This window comes from Protopterus annectens, chromosome 4.part1 (genome assembly GCF_019279795.1).
Source record: "Protopterus annectens isolate FY-2018-M chromosome 4.part1, PAN1.0, whole genome shotgun sequence".
NCBI classification, from domain to species: domain Eukaryota; kingdom Metazoa; phylum Chordata; order Ceratodontiformes; family Protopteridae; genus Protopterus; species Protopterus annectens.
The window spans coordinates 339,190,671-339,208,170 of NC_056734.1; positions in this window are offsets into that span (position 1 = coordinate 339,190,671).

Consider the following 17,500-nt stretch of genomic DNA (forward strand, 5'->3'; position numbering starts at 1 on the left):
CCATCTTTGTACAGAGGGATGACCATTGCTGTTCTCCATTCATAAGGCATAAAGCCTGTTTGGAGCCTACAGTTAAATAGCACTTCCAGAGGTCCTGATAGGTCTGTTTCATGCTATTTAGAAGACATCCTGGGATACTGTCTGGGCCCATTGATGCAGTGTTCTTTGCCTTAGAGAGAGAGCATTAAGGACAGGTTCCCTAGTTATAGCAAGGGTGGGGTATATTTGATGGTATTTCCAGAGGGAAGGTTGAGGGGGAGAGAGGGGTAAAGTTGAGCTGAATTTGTAGGCCAATAGGTTTGCTATATCTTTTGGCTCAGTATAGTTTGTCCATTAACAATGAGCTCCACACACAACTGTGTATTGACTTTGAGATTGCGGACATAGCTAAAGAATGCCTTATGGTTGTTCTTGACCCAGGAGGCCAAATTTATCTCAAATTTGGCTTTGGTAGACTTTATTTGTCTGCTGAGTTGTTAGTTTAATGTGAAGAGAGTGCTTTTATCCTGCTGGGTACTGCACATACTAATATTTGCCATGATTTTCTTCCTTCTGTTACACAGCCTATTGATGTTGTGATTCCAGCAGGGTGGCTTGTTTTTTGAATTGGTTCTGTACTTCTTTCAGGTCGGTAGAGCTGCCTCTTTGCAGCTATTACCATGCTTGTATAGGGTTTCTTTGAACATTTCTGCATAGGCAGCAGTGTTCTCAGGGTTTATGGGGGCTTTAAATTTTGCCAGGTTATCACTTAATAGTAAAAAGTTAGCCTTCGGGTAGTTTCTTAAAATTACAGGGTTAGATGGGGGGTACTACATTTTATTTTTCTTCAAAGGAGAAGACATAACACTTGGGGGGGGGGGTGTACAGCACTCTTCCATATTAGTGAGGACTAGATCCGGTATATTTGCACCCCTGGTTGGTGTATTGACCATCTGATCCAGGGAGTTTGTGTTTACAAAATCCAGGAATCTTTGTGCCTGCACATTTCATGTCATAGATGATTCCTAGCTAATAGTGAGGTAATTAAAGTTGCCTATGAATATGGTATTAGGTTGCATGGCGAGTGTTTCCATTAAGTTTAAATACATGTTATGAGTTTCTTGGGTCATAGAGGAGGATCGATAGCTTATAAGGAAGTAGTTTCAGATTTTGCCTGTGGTGATTTGAACATGAACAAGCTCAAGTACATTGTCATGTTTGAACAGCCTTGAGTATATTTATTTTTGATATAAATTGAGACACCTCCACCTTTAGTCCCTGTTTGTGTAGATGCTGGTCTAATATTTTGGAAGGCATTATAGCATTGCATTGCCGAGGTGCTTTCCATAGCTTTACACTGTGTCTGTGTCACCGCACAGATGTCAAACTTCTCTAGGGTGAAAAAAACTTGTAGGGAGTGTTTTTTCTGTTTAGACGTCTTGCATTGAGCAGTAACAATTGACCATCTCCTTCCGTGCTGACAAATATTACATCTCCTTAGTATGACACCAGAAAATAAGCCAATTACTAAAGTCAGTCATCTTCTGATTGTATTGTGGAATCATCTTTGGAGAAGCTAAAATGCTGCTCACTGCTAGGAACATACCAACCTGGGACACATATTCTGAGACTTCTATGATGTCTCTCTTCATACAGTCTAGGTGACCATCCAGGCCAACACATACACTTACTCATGCACACATGCAACACACTCCCCCAGACTGCCACATTAGCTTCTGGCTTATCCCAGAAGACCTCTCTCCATACTTAGTGGTACATAAGTCCCTGAATTCAGAAACTTTAGTGTGGTATAATAACCTTCAAAGTTAAAGCTTCTGTATCATGTTAAAATCTCTGTGGATCACAGGTATGTCATTTAGTAACAGTAAATAAGTATCAGAAAGGCACAGTTCAGTTAAAGCATTATTTCCTTGTAAGCAATTGTGACACTTCATCAAATCACATTTTCAGACTAACAAGTTACTAAAAATATTTTACCAAATTACAGACTAACCAAGTTCTGATTTTATCATGTTTTAAATAGTTGTGCTACTTTACTAGTTTGTTCCTCAAACAGAACTTATAAACACTGTGCAATATCATTCTAATTTACAAGTGGAATTTCTTTCATATTAGAGATGGATAATTAACAGGCAATGATCATAGTAATTGTAATCATATTTTGTAGAGGAAAACTGGAAAAATGCTGCGTATCAGTTTTAACTTTCATGATGTAATATAATAGTTATATCTAGCTATGCTCCCTCACTTCCTCACTGATTACTGTATTTCTGAAGTCACTGAGCCGGCATTTTTCTCCCATTAGTCATGTGACATTTTGTTATAAGTTAACGCTGGCTTGAGTGTTTAGCCTTCATAATTGTATCAGAGAGATCACTCACTGTTTATCATGAACTCTTATTTTGTGTTCTTTTTCCTTTACATATCCATTAATTTGTTCCAATATTCTTTGATTAATTGGTGCTAATTTATTATATATTTTTTCAATAGCAAGTAATTCTGTATACAATGGTTCAGTGATGTAGAGAGCCTGACAGCTCTACAGAAGTTCTTTCACTGAGTACTATTTGTGTGAAGTAAAATCACCAAAGTCTGTTTCAGCGCTAATAGTCTTTTCACATTACTTACTGTTGTGTAACTGTGAAGTTGATATATATAACTTTAATGGGTAGTCCCCCAATATGGAGGGTGCAGTTAGGTTCTTCCTCCTAAAAACAATTCTTAGATTTGCTAGAAGTAGTTTTCATTGAGTTTGCTTTGTATAAATGGTACATGGTAGAATGACTTCAGTGACGTAACATGAAAATGAAGTATCATGTGGTCTTCTAATTCACTGTTATCCCTATTCAGCCAAAGAAGATTCACACCTTGCTTGAAAAAAGAACACAAATGCATTGCTCCAAATCCAGTCTCATGTCTAAGAACATAAAGCTTTCATCTGCAATTAGACAGTGTTGGGCGTGGGCTAATTCCACTGAAGTGATATGAATGCAGTTAAATAATATGAACTTAAATATAAAGCTGTCAAGTTTCAGATATGGAGAAACCTGTTGCAAACCACACAAGCATACCTCACAGATAATTGACTCAAAGTGATTAACCTTAGAAACTGAAGAAGCATCCTGGCTTCCTTAAAGAAAAATCTAACCAGACATTAAAGCTATTAGAGAAGTGGATCAACTGAGGCACTTAAACAAATCACCAACATTAAAGTGGTGTTGCATGACTGTAGTGTTGTATGATCAAATTTATAAAACTGCAACTTTCAGATCTCCCAAAGACCAATCCCCGGATTTATGAAGCCCTTTATAGCAAGCAGGATTAGTTTAAGAGCTATTTTCAGCAATATGGCCGACATGCAATCCAGGAACGAGCTCCCAGGACATGTACATGAGCTCTTAGGCGAATCCTGCATGGACCGAGCTCTTGTATGCAAATTATCCTCATTTGCAGGTGAAAACCATGCAAATGAGTGTAATATGTGATCCAGGAAGCTGGCAGCTGTCCGTGCAGGATGAGTGCAGTGTGCAGAAATGTACTCGGTTAGTAACCGAGTACAGTTCTGCAATCTACAAAATGGAGCTATGACAGCTCCAAATAAAGGATGCATATCATTGAGGAAGCATGCCAATGTCCAATTAGAAGGCCATTGGCATTGCAAACTGTAAAAAAAAAATAAACAACTTTTAATTTTCTTGTCACTGAGCTCGCCTGGCTAAGCATAGGGCAGCAATCCGCAAACGGGATTGGGGGGAAAATAATAAAATAAACCTAAAATAAGCATGCTAACTAAAATCAGTATTCTGCCATACAAGGCAATGGCAGGCAGAAGACAACCTTGCCAGTGAGTAATGGTTGCTAAGGGGGGAGGCTCAGTGTGGGACATGTAACTATGCATTAGCAGGCAATCTTATGCAAATGAGGGAAAGGTTAGTGAATCCCAGATTTTCCCAGGGTGTGAGGCAGGTCTCAAGAGTGAAAGTGTATAAATAGCTGGGTGCAAGACTAGGATATAGGTGACATCATGGGGGGGGGGGGGTCAGGCATACTGTAAGTGGATTGGAGACCTGTGGCTCGGGATTTCTCCTAGCTTAGCACAGCTAAGCTAAGGGTGTGTCTAATCCTGCCTAGCACTCTTTACACAGTGTACGCGGGTTTTACAGGAAGAAAAAGGAAGTTAAACCAGGAAAAGGTAGCTCTGTGTACATTTGAGCACTTTGCTTGAGCGGTGTGCACATGGGCCTAAACAGGGAGCCAATGGGAAGGGAAAACAGCAGTAGGAAGGTAATCAAGGAGAACTAGCTGAGCTGCCAGGTGAAATGTATCAGAATCAGCTAATCACACAAGAAGCAGACCATCCCAGCCCAGAACACAACTATAAACCAAGCAAACACCTACCCTCCTGGTTTTTCCACACTCTACACCACCAGTGTATACAAGCGGGGCCATTTTAAAACCAAACCTACAAAATGAAAAGGGCTGCAGCAGGCAAAATAGAACAACATGTGCAAAAGGCTGAGGGTGGTGTGGATGTCAATGCTGCCGAACAACCCACAGTGAGGATACAGAGAAGAGTGTACAGACCCAGGGTAGCCTACCAGGGGATACATGAGCTGGAGATAGTGGAGTGCTATAGGGTGGACAGAGACATCCTACAGCAAATCATTGAGCTGTGCAGGCCACACCTTACACCCCACACTGGCCGAGGGGAACCCATCCCAGTGGATTCCAAGGTATGTGTAGGCCTAGGTATACTAGCCACAGGTACCTCCCAAACTACAACTGGGAATAACATGGGCATCTCATAGGCATCAGCATCCAGAGTATTCCACCAGTTCCTGGATGCCATGTCAGCACATGCCAGTGAGCATGTATATTTCCTCAACACACGTGAGGTGTTGACCCGCAATATGCATCACTTCCAGCAAATAGCTAACTATCCTGGGGTAGTGGGTGCTATAGACTGCATACACTTATGCATCAAAGCACCACCCAGTGAGCAGGGTAGGTCCTACATCAACTGCAGGGGCATCCCCCCATCAACTGCCAGGTCGTATGTGATGCCCAGGGCATTATACTGAATGCGTGTGCTGGCTGCCCTGAAAGCTATGACGATTCACATATATGGCAACTGACACAGCTGTACCACAGATTTGCTGATGTGGACATCCCCTACGGTGACCTAGTGGGGGATGCTGGGCACCCACTGGAGCCATGGCTGATCACCCATCAAAAATGCACACACACCTGAACAACAATGCCATAATGATGCACACGCACAGGCCAGACATATAATAGGGTGAGAGTTTGGGATGCTCAGTTCACGGTTCCAGTGTCTGGACACATCTGGTGGAGCCCTGCAGTATTCACCAGCTACATGTACCCAAATAGTAATGGTATGTGCTATGCTACACAATATGATCCTATGGAAACAGCTGCAGCAGGAACAGCATGGGGTAGGGCCACACACCCCCCCACCAATGCCAAGACCTGTACAGGTATAGAGTGACTCGGAGGAGGAACAACATGAGCCTGCCCCAGTAGGCAGAAGGGGGCATGCTCAGTATGCCCTGACCTTGGCAAATGGCAACGCATAGCATATGCACTGACACAGTAGGGCCTCAGGGAATGACACCTCTCCCTGACTCGCACAGACAGTAAAAGGGATGCCAAACATGACACTACCTGTGCCCAACCATGTATAGGAAGTATACTATGTGCATCTGACATAGGTAGCCCTCCAGCACCATCCTCAAGTCTGGCACACCCTCAAGGTAAGTCAATCAACCTACCAATTGCCAAATGGAGTAGAATGTGTTTTTACCTGTAGCTATGGTATGGATGTGAATATGCAAGGCTATTGGGTTGCTGGATGTCAAGGCAGCAGAGAGTATGCACCCATAGTGGCAGCATGAGATCTGTAACACATACTGGAGTCACCATAGTAGCCAGTACTACACAGGGTGACAAAACCCACTGCAGGAAATGGCCTGAGCAACAAGGGTGTCCATAAGAGCCACACATACCAGTCAGGAAAGATCACTTACCAAACAACAGTCTCAGCTAGCAGGACAGGTGAAGACAAACACAAACAAATGCTGTACTATGGCCTCCGATTGTGCCCTATGGTTAACCCCTCCACCAGGACTACACAGACAGACCGCAGCAGGCCAGGCAGCCAGATGTAAGTTGTGAAGGCTAGGAAGTCAGACACTAATATGTAGGTAAACAAAGCTATGATCTGTACTACACTGGTAAGCCCTAGCCAGCAGGGCAGGTAAGACTACAGACTAAAATGGAGTACCTGACATACCAGTTCAGTCTTAGCAAATGTATACAAGTGTCAGGTGCACCCCCATCCAAAGTACACATAGAGTAACAGTCAGGTGTGCCCCTACTCCTGTGTAGAACAGTAGAAACAGTCAGATGCCCCTCTCTATGCAGAAATGTAGCAACAGTCAATGGCAAATGATGGATGGATACCCTGCAGACACAGCATGCTACCTGTCAGTGTACACCAAAAGGTCAGCACCGCAGTACAAACAACCTGGACGTGATCCACACATGCAACATAGATTGTCATACTGGGCATGCTCATACACTTAGAGGAATGAAGGCAATGTCAGTCAACAACATACTGAGAGGTCATACTGGGCATGCTCACACACTTAGTGAAGGCCATGTCTGCAAAGACCAGTGGACCAGACATATCTGGAAGTTGCAGTTCTCAGTGTGGACATATGTCAGTATGCACCACTCCTGCCTTGCACACACAGTGGATAGGAATGCAGACAAATATGTAAGGACAACATACTATAATAAGCCACAGGTACATGGGCATAGATGTGTGGAAGAGGGTGACTGTGACAAGGAGCCATGTGGGCCTGTCCCAACTGGCACACAGCCAAAGGGCCCTCAACACATGAGGTGCGGATGTAACCCACTGCAGATACTAGCTACCAGTACCTGTCAGCATGACAGACTATGTGGTGTAAGTGCCAGCTGTGCAACAAGACTGTACAAGGTAGCAGTCATCTAGTAGCTGTATACATGCACCTGTGACATATGAACCCGTGTGTGCCCACATGTGGCATGTCAACTCCTACATGAATGGGGTATGGCCCATGCACACACTGCCCTCCCCATAACAGTAGTATGACCAGCCTGCTGAGTTCATCCAATGTTAATTACACCTTTGGGAGAGCTATAGCTCAGTAATATGCATGGCACGTCCCATAACTGCGTACTGCTGTAGTGACAGAATAGTTAGGTTGTAGTACTAACCCCAGACCTGTCAATTGTGTGACTGTGTGTTTGTGTGCATGCCTGTCTGTCTCTGAATGTGTAGAGGGAAATGCTTGTTAGGCTACTCACACTCCGTGCAATACATATATTAAACTTTGCCAAGGCTGCTGATGTCACTCACCTAGAAGTACACCTCTGGGAACATGATAGCCCAATAACTGCCATAGCGCATCCTGTAACTGCGTACTGCTGTAGTGTGATAAACTAGTTAGGTAGGTGTTCGAACCCTAGCCCTGGCAACTGTGTGTGTGAGTCTCTGTGTGTGTGTGTGTCTGACTGGGTAGAGATCAATGCTTTTTAGGCTACTCACACTCCATACAATACAAATACTCTACTTTGCCAAGGCTGCTGATGTCACTTACCTAGAAGTACACCTCTGGGAATGTGATAGCCAGTAATTACTGTAGTGCATTCTGTAACTGCGTACTGCTGTAGTGTGATAAACAAGTTAGGTAGGTGTTTGAACCCCAGCTCTGGCAACTGTGTGTTTGTATGTGTGTGTGTCTGACTGGGTAGAGAGCAATGTTTTTTAGGCTACTCACACTCCATACAATACAAATACTCTATACTTTGCCAAGGCTTCTGATGTCACTCACCTAGAAGTGCACCTCTAAGAACATGATAGCCCAGTAATCGCCATAGCACGTCCTATAACTGCATACTGCTGTAGTGTAATAAACTAGTTAAGTAGGTGTTTGAACCCCAGCCCTGGCACCTGTGTGTGTGTGTGTGTCTGACTGGGTAGAGAGCAATGCTTTTTAGGCTACTTACACTCCATACAATACAAATACTCTACTTTGCCAAGGCTGCTGATGTCACTCACCTAGAAGTACACCTCTGGGAACATGATAGGCCAGTAATTGCCGTAGCACATCCTGTAACTGTGTATTGCTGTAGTGTGATTTAGAATGGTGGTAGTGTTCCATCCCATCCATGCCAGTTCTGAATGTAATGTGTGTGTCTCAGTGTCTGTGTATGGAGCAATGCATTATAGGCTACTCACTCATAGTACATTACAAATGCCCTATTTTGGTAGTCCTGCTGATGTCATTAATTGTGAAATACACCTTTGGGCAAGATGTACTTCAGTAATATCCGTGGCGCATAATATAACAGCGTAGTGCTGTAGTGTAGTAAACTAGTTAGGTAGGAGTTCTACTCCCAGGTGTGTGTGTGTGTTTGTAACTTGTATCCTGTGAAGTGTAATGTGAAGGGGTTTTGCTAATTTCATTTATGGTGGCCTTACTATATATCACAATGTCAACCATACAGGGATAACAGATGTAAATGGCTGAAAGGCTGGGGTGCAAAGCCATACCCATACATGTGACATCAAGGCCTGCCAATCACAGTTAGCAACCCCACTGGGCATTCACGTGACTCACAATGGACATACCATGCCTGACAACATGGCCTGTATGGACAGATGACAGTGACACTGACATCAGGAAATGCAGTTAGCATGCTATCAATGTAGGTGCAGGGTAAATCTGCTAATCAGTACCACTCCCTGCCACACATGGGTAAAACTGGCACATCTGATGATAAGCTGTGTTCACAGCATGGGCCAGACACCCCAGTTACAGTTCCACATGTCACTGTACATGCATGTGGGAGGTGTGCACATCCTAGACACCATCCAAGTCATGGACTAGGGAACACATACATGGCAAGTGATGCACAGCATTGGCCACACACAATAGTCACCCAGGTGACTGGAAGACGGATGCAATACCCACCTATGCGGGCAAATGCAGAAGCTACAGGCCTGTGCCACAATGCAGACCATTGTCATGTGGGCTGATGCCAAGATATACCCATCCATCGCATACCCTTGTATAGCCTGTTGGCACTGTTGGCCACCACACACTCGTGCAGACATGCACCCATGCATGTCCGAACTGGACCCTGTGTGTTCGTGTGTGTGTTGTATGGTGCGCATGTCCACATTCACATGCACTACTCCCCCAGGGCACAGTGAAGCATACTGCCTTATGTCTGACACCCCCTCATACTCACTGCCCATACAACCTCCGTATCACTCATGTGATGCATGTGTTCCCTGCACATTGATGTGTTGTGGTAATCCCACTAGTGACGGGTTGTACTCCTGGCCCTGCCAAGTGTGTTAATGTGTGTATCCCTGTGTGAGTGTGCCTGTGCTGATGCTGGCACCTGTTCATGCAGACAGGCATGTGTACATCACTTACTGTATATCTACCGTATCCCTGTTGCAGATCTCACTCACCATCACATATATGTTCTGAGTGCTCCCCTCCAGATAACCCATGTGGCACATCCAATAAAAGCCTCGAACTGTGATAGCACTACATAGCTGTCATGTGTTTGATACCCTGTGCTGGTAGGTGTGTGACACAAACATGCATTGGTTTTACCCTCACACCCCTCCCTGACATGTATTTGTCTCTGTCTGCCTCCCCCACTCCCTCTCTGGAAGATGTGGGGGGCCACACATGCATTGCTTAGGCAGCAGCATGTGTATTTAACGTGATGCTCATGATCAGCTGATGGCCTCTGCATGAATTGCAGCCCTTCCCTAGCCAATTGCATGTGGAACAGGTGTGGTAACATTCCCATAGCCAATTGCATGGAAATGCACTCCAATACCTGGGAGCATCCTGGTGGTGTTGGCCCTTATCTGTCACTGTGAGCAGGAGCTAGAACTGTCATTTGGCAAACAGCATTTCAGATGGGTTGGGGATTTACCTCTAACAGCATACACTGTGGGAAGAGGGCAACAAACAGGAGGGGGATGTGCCTGACCTGACTACGAACTGTAAGTGCTGCTATACTGCATATGGAGTAATGTTGGATTAACAGTGTTTGTCTGGATATGCCTGTCATACATGTCGCAATACCTGCCATGTCAGTTCCATGTATATCAGGAATCCCCATCTGCAGGCTCATCTGCAGACTGGGCAGTATTGTGCCTTTGGTGTCATGTGTTAGCCACAATGCATCTATCCATTGAATGCAGAAGGTAGTGTGAGGATTGCAGTCTGTTGATGGTGAAGGCCATGACAGTTACTGACTACATATCCCTCATTGGACATATGTTGCAACAAACCCCGTTACAATGGTAGATTAATGCAAGAATCACAGCAACATCTCTATACTGGCCCTGTGTATGTGCTGTCAGCCACACGTCTGTCATCCTTTGCACATATGTCGTGCATGAAGTGTTGCATATGTGCTGTGCACCGTAAATAGTGTCATCATATCTGATAACACGCCAGTGATATATCAGAGTGCTACACATGTCATGTACAGTAGGGGTTACACTTAATGCTATACCCTGGAAATTCTGTCAATGTTTGTACAGTACTGAGGTCTGTGTAGTGATGGTGAATGTCGGCAGTGTGTGTATTGTTAAAATGTACTATGGCCTGCGTACAGACTATGGTAGATTTTATTGTTCTAGCTCCCCTTCTATCTGTTGTTACATGCTGCCCCACTGAATGGTACCATTTTACCTTACATGTGTGTAGGGACATACACACACATATCCCATACCACAGACAGCCATCAGACCAGACTGTGTACCAGCCAGTATGTGTAGTGTCATTCTGTGAGTGGCAAATATGAGGATGGACAGATAGTCCATATGCTGTATTATTATGCTAGCATACCATATGTGGCTGTGGCTGTGTTCACATTGGTTGTGGATATGCACTGTCACACAGGTGTATTCTACCCTGTGCTGTGACATGGCTGTTGAGCCTTCTATATATGCAGATACTGTACCATGATAACCTTAGGATGTCTGTCAGTAGCCAATGGCACGCATGTTATGAGCAGATGTCACCTTTCACACACACCATGTCTGTGACAATAATCCCAATGACAGTAGCAAATGTCTATTAATATACCAGCTATACATACCAGACATCCCCTTGCACTACTACATTGGGACTATAGGGGCTGGGGTAGGGCTAAACTCCATGTCCAGGACATATGGTGGGACAATATGGACATGTACTTATCCATATAGCCATATATATATCTGAGTACACATGTGCAGTGCTTCCAATTACCACTGTCATGGCAACCACCTACTATGACTGCCTACATCATGTGGGCGTATTCCCTGTACATTCCCTATGTGATGGACATCCTTTCATGTGTGGGCATCAATGTTACAGACAGCAAGTAGTGTTGCAAGGTGTGTGTGTGTGTGTGTGTGTGTGTGTGTGTGTGTGTGTGTGTGTGTGTGTGTGTGTGTGTGTACATATTAGTTTACCTTGGAATGCAGTCTGTCTGCATAGCTCACTACTGTGGGCCTATCCTCAAGCTGGACAGACGTGTGCCTATCATGTGTTGTCTGTCCACCACACAGGTCCTATGTCGGATATTACACTGGCAGTGTGTGTGTTGCATGCTAGCAGTACATGGCTATATCCATTTATGTACCAGATGTCATATTCCTGCATAAGGGTATATTGCAACACATCCTGTAACACCAGCATATTCCAGGATGTGTAACTGCAATATTGCGGGTATGGCCCTGCGTTCCTGCCTTTGTCCTCCACATATATGGCAGCCTTTGTCCTGCTGTGATATGGGTAGGAGTTGTTAGGTAATGGCTTATCATTAACTACTGCTAGCATTCCTACTATTATCCCAGTCATAGCGTGGTCACCCACAACATTTGTTGGCCAGGGACCATACATGTGACAGATACATTGACATTACCACAAGTAATGGATGTCCCCCTAGGGCTTGACTACAGGGTGTAATTGGAAGCTGCTGAACTACATCTGATATTGTTAACTGTTACATATCATGCAGGCAAATCCATTGTCAACTGTTGTACAAATTGAAGGGCTTAGCCTAGACACCATAGTATGTTATATATCTGCACTGTCTGCATCTACTGTTTTGTGTGGGTGTTGCATCCATCACTGTTATATACATCAACATCCATGTGCTGTCAGTAATGGCATACATTATTGTATGGTACACAAATAAAGGTTGTCTGTGTATACATACCTGTGTGTCGTGTCATGTCCTTTGAATTGTGAGTGGATATATGTTCAATGTAAGTATCCCCTTTGTGGGGCTGGTTGCCACACCACACGTCACAGGTACCGGTTACAGGGCTTGTGGCTGGGAATAAACATTGCACTGAGGACATCCACACTACTGCTACACATGTATGGCTACTAATACCCTTTGTCTGTGTATATGTGTATGTACCCATATATCCCATATATCTTTTATAGATATATATATATATATATATATATATATATATATATATATATATATATATATATATATATATATATATATATATATATATATATATATATACCTGCATGTGATTGTCATGTATGGATGTGTGTGCATATCTGTACCATTGTAATGTGTAGCCCTTTAAATTCCCTGCAGTACAATGGCGCATCTGCATGATGTGTTACAGATATTGGCCTGACATGTACAGGTGACATGGATAACTGTTGGAGCATTGTAGCTGTGTTGTGGTGGGTCCGTCTGTCAAGTACTGCATGTGCTTGATATTGGATTGCACAGCATATCTGTTAGGGCTGGGGGGAATACTTAGGAGTAATTACCAGGTGTCCCTCATTTGTGCCCCCACCCCCATTAACTGTGCTCATGGTCTGTTACGTAGTATGGAGTGGGCCAGGAGTCCGTTCCCATGTGGAAATCATATACAAATGTCTATCTGTATATCTGTATATATATATATATATATATACATATATATATGTATATATACATAGATATATACATATATGTTTATATATATATATATATATATATATATGTATATATATATATATATATATATATATATATATATATATATATATATAGATATATTTATGTATATCTGCATAAGTATATATGTTTATATGTTACACCTTCATATATAGGAAGATAGAACTGGACATTGATATAACTCTAGCTATGTATATGTATCCATATATATATATATATATATATATATATATATATATATATATATATATATATGTGTGTGTGTGTGTGTGTGTGTGTGAGTATATATATATATATATATATATATATATATATATATATATATATATATATTTATTTATTTATTTATTGTCATTCATTAACCGGGTTAGTCCAAATGGTCTTTTGGCCCATTTTCAGTGGAGACCCGAGAAGAAAAGCAACAGAAAATTGCATAATAGTATATTGCTTGCATGCAAAAGTATAGTACTAACATAGCTGAAGGATTTACAAAGTTTTTAATAATAACAAAGTTGAGTATAAACAATAAGAGTACAGAAAAGAACAATTACAAAGCTGTTAATACATAAAATACATACATAAAGTTCTATCATCAAAATATTTATTTATTTTTTTTTTAGAGAATGGTGTGTAGAAAAGTGTGAGACAGGAGAGGGAGACTATGTGGGTTCATGACAGGAGCAATTCCTGGAGTTAAGAAGAAAAGTTTTTAGCTCAGTTTTAAACTGGGTGTAGTGGGTAATGGACCGCAGGCTAAAGGGGAGTTTGTTCCAGGCATTGGTGACAGTATGTTTCTAGAGTATTTTCCCAATAGATTTGTTTGGTTGATATATGTCTAGTAGCTGTTGGTTTGATGTATGGAGGGTCCAGGATGGAATATAGGTGGAGACTAAGGGTGGGATAGATGGACATAAAGAGGGTTTGTAGAGAATAGAGTGTAGTATTTGAAACTGAGATAGAAGCAGTTGTTGTGGGAGTTCTAGCCATTGGAGAGAGTTTAATGCAATACAATGCTGTGTGTCATATGGTGAGTAGGTGATGAAACTAGCTATTTTGTGATATTTTGTTGGAGTTTATTCAGGGTGGTGACTTGAATGTTGGTGACAATGGGGGTGGCTTAAAGGATGGAGGGGAGGAGTAGTGCCTGTCCAAGTGTCAGTCTAGCCTCTGGGGTGAGAGTTTTTTTGCTTCGATAAAGTAGACCTAGTTTTTGATGTGTTTTCTTTATGCATTGGAGTAAGTCGAGGTTGAATTGAAGTTTGTCATCTACTATGACCCCAAGTAGTTTTGTATGGGCATCAGGATGAATAGTTGTGTTGTTTGAGGATTTGATGAAACATGATGATTTATGATGAGCAAGAGATCGGGGAAGGAAGAGCAGGAGCTTAGTCTTTTTGGGGTTTAGAATCAATTGGTTGTCAGATAGACATTGCTTAGTGGAAAGGAAGGCTTGTTGGGTTGCGGCATGGAGCTTGGAGATGTTGTTGGAGATAGATATAAGTCTGCTGTCATCAGCATATTGTATGAGAGAAGACTCTTTGCAGGAGGTAGACAGGTCATTGGTGAATATATTAAACAGAAGGGAACCTAAGATGGAGCCTAGGGGTACACCAGTGGGAGTAGGAAGGAAAGGTGAGATGGATGAGAGCCATCTGATAGAGTGCTGCCTTCCAGTTAGGTAGCTGGTGAACCATGCTAGGGAGGGTGTGGATAGGTGTAGGTTGGAGAGTTTGGATGGTAGTAAAGGATGAGGAAACTTATCAAAAGCCTTTGAGAGGTCAAGGAAGAGACAAGAGACAAGCTTATTGTTTTCCATTGCCTCAGCAATAGTGTGTGTGAAAGAAAGGAGGGCAGTGGTAGTACTGTGGTCGGGATGAAATCCATGTTGGGTGGTGGTGAGTAGGTTGTGTTTGATGACGTGGTTAAGAAACTGTGTGTGAATACATTTTTCTAGTATCTTAGAGACGGGGATAGAATGGCAATGGGTCGATAGTTTGTTGGGTCAGTTGAGTTCCCTTCTTTATGTAATGGTATAGTGAAGGAGGATTTCCACAAAGTAGGAACAGTTAACTTAAGAATTTTTTTTCTGTTTATTAGTACAGAGACAGGGTAGGCAATAGAGTCAGCAGCAAGTTTAAGGAAGGTAGGTGGTAATTTGTCTGTGGAGGCAGAACAGGGTTTGAGCTTAAGAAGTAAAGATTTAATATAAGAGGTAGAAATGGGCTGAAGGGAGAACTGAGTTGAGGTTTGAGTGTTGGGTGCTGTAGGTTGTGAAGTTAAGTTTGACTTAGAGGGTATGAGATTCTGGATGGTATCAATAAAATGTTTGTTTAGGAGGGTAGTGGTTTCTTCAGAAGTTGAATCTGGGTAGGGGGAAGAGTTAGAAGGTTTGCCTGGGTAGAGGATTTTGTTCAGGGTAGACCAGTATTTATGAGGGTTAGATGAGTTGCTTAGCTGTGCAGAGGTGTAGTAGGATTTTTTATCTAATGTTTGTTTTTTTGTTAGGTTTCTTAGTTGTCTATATTTGTGAAGGAGGGGGAGTTCTTTTGTTTTAGTCCAGGCTTTCCAGGCACTGTCCCATTGTTTCATTAGTGAGTTGTTTCTTTAGATAGCCATGGAGTAAAATTAGATTTAATATATATGGATATATACACTGAACATATTAATCTATCTATGTACGATTGCTGTTATATGGTTATTTGTGAGTCACACATACACACACACACATATATATCTATCTATATATATATATATATATATATATATATATATATATATATATATATATATATATATATCTATCTATATATATATATATATATATATATATATATATATATATATATATACCTATAGCTGTCTATCTCTCTACATTTACAGATATATAGCTGTCCATATGTCCATGCATATTCGGCCTATATGTGTGGCCTGTACCTCATTCTCTTGGCAATTGACATGGATGTCCTTAGTACTGAGGTCAGTCATTCGTGCCGACATGTACGTGTTTCAGACGTATCATCTCCAGCAATATATGTGTACCACCACATATAACTGTGTAACTTGCAACGTTTGAAGTGTATTAGAGCAGGATATGACAGATATCCCTATATGTACCCACATTATGGTGCAGTATGCCTGGGATTCATGCATTAAGAGGTTGTGTGGTGTGTTATTACTACATTCCCTGTGCTGTTGATTGATTGTGCTAGGTGATATATATGTGGAATGAGTGGTTATGTACATCTGTCATGGTTTAATGGTAAATCACATAGTGTATGATGTGCAGTGTTCCGGGTGTGGGCCTTCCAGAGGCTGTATATTCCGTTTCAGGGCAGAACACCGGCTGTCGGATAGAGAGTGAGTTAGGGACATTTGAGTCACTGTACGCGGGTGTGCATGGGATTGCGCAGAGCTAAGCAATGCTAACCTCATGGTGCATTTCCTTACACTCAGCTAGCATCTACTTAGCTCAATCTATGTAGGCAATGCTTACCCCTGCTCGATACACGTACACACACAACTGCTTATCCATGCGTGCTATTGCTGTTATGTGCTTATTGCCTTCACCTGTGCATTTAAGGCAGTACTCCTAAGCAAATATAAATGTTACTTAGTAGGTTATACAGCACAATGAAGTTAACATACAGATATCACATGGAAAATAGGATGTGCTGCAGTGGGACTCAACCCGGGAATGCATGCACATTAGGCAGATGCTCTGGCCACTACACTATTGCTGTTTTGCTTTGTTTGCATATATCTACCATAATGACATACTCATGTTCCCTTCCCCCAGCCCCCGAGCTCCACGTACACAGCATCCATCCATTCCCCGGTTTCTAGCCCTGCCATAGCACACCTCCACACATTTTCCTCTCTGCACGTCTCGGTACACCTCCAGTATACTGTCCCCACCCAAGCGTCTGCAGGCTCTTCATCCATTTAGACCACGTATGTACCAGCCTTACCTTGATCCTCCTCCAATACTGGTGGTGACATCAATGTGACCCACAACTGCTGGTTCATCCTGCCAGGGATGGACCTGTTGTTGTGTCAAGAATAGACCTAGCTGGTCTACAGTGTTTCTCCCACTGGTAGCATCCTGCCAGGGTATTGTTTAGCAGTGGTTTGCTCACACACCTGGCCAGCCTTATCTCCCAGTTCCACGGAACCAACACCCCAGGTGTGACATACTGTGCATGAAGCACGCTCACATGCCCCCACGGTGTGCACCGTATATCATCATTCCCTTCAGCATTATGCAGGACTACTGTTCTCACAGTATGATTGGACAGGCACTGTTCTATGCTGCACATAGACTGCTCATAATACTGTGGTTGAGCAATGGCCACATGTTCTGGTATTAATCTACACACTTATATACATTTCCTATACTGTTGGATGCCTGTGCTGGATAATGTGTTTGTGATCA